Source organism: Colobus angolensis, unplaced genomic scaffold (assembly GCF_000951035.1).
Source record: "Colobus angolensis palliatus isolate OR3802 unplaced genomic scaffold, Cang.pa_1.0 Scaffold63, whole genome shotgun sequence".
NCBI classification, from domain to species: Eukaryota; Metazoa; Chordata; class Mammalia; order Primates; family Cercopithecidae; genus Colobus; species Colobus angolensis.
In genome coordinates this window covers 9,560,746-9,564,541 of record NW_012119932.1, presented here as the reverse complement: position 1 = coordinate 9,564,541, position 3,796 = coordinate 9,560,746, and positions in this window count along the sequence as shown.

Here is a 3,796-nt window from a genome sequence, read left to right as displayed (position 1 = left end):
GTCAGTGGCTGTGATAAACTTTCAAGAGAAAAAGCACAGATGGAAAATGAACTTCATGATGTCTTTAAGGAGCAGTATTTTTTGTTTTTTTGAGACAGAGTCTCACTTTGTCACCCAGCCTAGAGTGCAGTGGTGCCCTGCAAGCTCTGCCTTCCAGGTTCAAGTGATTCTCCTGCCTCAGCCTCCCGAGTAGCTGGGATTACAGGTGTGCACCACCACGCCCGGCCTTTATATTTTTAGCAGAGATGGGGTTTCACCATGTTGGCCAGGCTGGTCTCAAACTCCTGACCTCAAGTGACCCACTCACCATGGCCTCCCAAAGTGCTGGGTTACAGGCATGAGCCACCGTGCCCAACCAGAAGTGGTACTTTTCTGTTATAAGGTATATTCTAGTGACTTCTGACTCTGAATAATGTTATCTTAGACTTACCTCAGAAGGAATAAAAAGAAAACATGTTTTTAAAAATTAGGATCATGAAGAAATTTAATTATACATTTTCTGCCGAATAAAATAGAAACCATGCAGTTTGCCTCATACTTTGCCATTTCAAAGTACTCATAGATTTTTAACATGGATTTTCCTCTTACAAGAAAGCAAGCTTTCTCTTTCTGAAATTCCCAATTTAAAAATATTTTGCAGCAAATTTAAAAGATGATGTTTCAAAGTAAATATAGTGGGATCCATTCTTTAAAACTGCTTTCTTAACTTCACAGAAAGTTGGAACTAGAAAGTATCTTAAGGACTATTTGATACACTGTTCTTCAAACTATTTTTAGAGATAAAGCCTTTTGTTCAAACAAAATCTCCTCTGGAATGGGGAGCAAAGAGAGAGAGGTAGAGCAAGAGCTACACTATAACTTAGTATAAAAGATACTAAGTAGGCTCAGTTGGTCCTGCCTGTTGCCCCCCAACACCCAGAGGCAAGGCCAGGGATCTAAACCAAAGCAATCCCAGGAGCCACAATATGTCACTTTCTGAGAACAGGCTGACCTGAGGACTGAGGGCAACTGCAGAGATCTATGAAGAAAACTTGATCTGATGTGGCAAGGCATGTTATAAAAGCCAGACAAAAATTTTAACATAACTGCACAAAATAGAGACTGTCTCACAAACTAACATTTATAACAGATCCCCTGCCCAATCACTCCTGAAAAGACAGCTTAATACAGTACAAAGAATATGGTCCTTAGAACTAGATGGATTACCATGGATCCTGCCTCAAATAGTACCTTTCTTCACATATTTGATAACAAGGTAACCGTGTGTGTGTGTGTGTATATATATCATGTGTATATAATTGTACACATATCAATTATATATGTGTACATTTCTATATATATCATTTATATGTGTACATATCTATATATACAATGTGTGTATATAGACAATGTATATATGTACATTTCAATATATACAATGTATATGTGGTATACATGCATATATATCATATATACATATGTGTCATGTATATATATCTGTGTAAATATATACTGATATATACATATATACACATATATACATTGTGTATATATTGAAATGTACATATATACATTGTCTACATACACACATTTTGTGTGTGTGTGTGTATATATATCTCAATAATGTGCCTAGAACAATAAAGACTGGTTTCCTTTCACTTTCTGAACAACTTTGTCATAATATATAACCCATTTCTTCTAACAATAGAATTATTTTCCTAGTGTGTTTTCATAAAGGGTATATGCCCAAGAGGTTAATTTGCATATTAAAATATGCAAAAACTAAGCAGAGATGTCTTTCCTTATTGTTTTCTATTATAGCTTTCAATTTTTTCAGGTGGAAAAACACGACCTATGTTGAAAATACAGGAGACAGAATTTAGTACCTTGGAGAGCTGTTAGTACTTTGCTCCTTTTCTCTTGTAATTTATCTGAACATTTACAACTGCTCAAGGTAACCAAAGAACACAAATCAGACCTAGTCACACCAGGAAACGGAAAACACACACACACACACAGGCACATACCCCTTCATAGTCTTTTTTCTGCATTGTTACATCATCAGAACTGATAAACTAAAACCCAGAGAAAATTCAAAGACAGAGACTTAATTTTACCCTACTTAGGTACTAGTTTAGGTAAGCAACAGTATCACTTAGAATTGTTCTCATGTGATTTAATAATGACAAATATAACTAAAATGTAATAACACTTTCGTAGTACTGCCATGACTGTATCTATTCACTCTGTAAGAAAAAAAACTTCGTATTATTTAAAATTATTAAAAAGTTTCTTATCAGTTTCAAAGTCACTTATGTAAGCATATTACAACATACAAGCACATTTTATATTTCAAACTTTCTCCTCTAGCTTCATGTTGTAGAGGCTATCAACCTTTACTTTAGAGAGTTAAACTTATTCCTGCAGATCAAGACTAAAATGTTTTATTTCCATCTAAGGTAATTACTGCTAAGTTAAAATATATAAATCCTCCAATGGGATTGGTGCTGTGTTTAGTCACTCAGAGAATACTGGCTGACGAAAATAGAACACATTCCAAAAGACAGAAAAAGTATGTTTGACTAATAGAAAAATATCAATGACTTGTATGTTTCAAATAACTTTATAAATGTTTAAAATGTTTATTGACCCATTTTAGACCTATCAGCTTTTCTTTTTTAATATTCACTTTTTTACAAATAAAAAGTAGAAAACCACATCATTTGCTCAAAGTCACATAAGTTAACATCTTGCAGATTAACAGATTTATTTACAAATCACATGACCATATTTTTAAAAGAAGGGAATTTAGACGATAACACTAGTTTTTTGAGGAAAAAATAGGCTGGAAGTCATCAAATAAAAATGAAAGGGGGTTAGTATATATTTTGAGGAAGAATTTCATATTAGGAGTTAGACAGGATTCTGGTTAGGAAAGAATGTCAGGAATCTACATGTCTTTTTTTTTTTTTTTTCCTCCTTTCATTTTAGGACCAAATCCTAGAATAGGGTGAAAAAAGAATGCCAAAAACACCATTATTTATATATCTTTGTAGAGTTCACAGTTTTAAAATCGAAAAGCAGTTTTATCATATTACTAATTCCCTGGAGATATGAGGCATTATTATTTGGAAAATAAATTTTTGATTATCATCTACAGTGAAAGGAACTTAATAAACAAACATTGGAAAAGTCCGAAGTACTGAAAGCTCAATGTAACTGCAAGAGTCTCTCTTCTGACCATTTTTTTTCTTTTTTGCTAATAGTAAAATATACATGCAGTGATCTCAGCTCACTGCAACCTCCACCTCCTGGGTTCAAGTGGTTCTCCTGCCTCAGCCTCCTAAGTAGCTGTAACTATAGGCATGCACCACTACACCTGGCTAATTTTTGCATTTTTGGTAGAGACGGGGTTTCATCATGTTGGCCAGACTGGCCTTGAACTCCTGACCTCAACTGATCTGCCTTTCTTGGCCTCCCAAAGTGCTGGGATTACAGGTGTGAGCCACCGTGCCCGACCATAGCTAGTATTTTGAGGTTTCTCCCCCATAGTCTTTGAACTAATTGTATTTTACCCAGATCAGAATCTTATTGCATATATGTTTTATACCTTGCTCTTTTTCACCTAGTATGTTATCATTATCAGTTCTGTACTTCATTAAACACATCAAAGATATATACCCTTTTTAAATGCTGACTTTATTTTTCTGAATTTTAAAAATAATACATGCTAATTTCCAGGGGTAAAACAAATTACAAAAATATACAAAAATTAAAGGCATTTTCTTCTGTTAACCTTGATTCCATCCACCTCCCT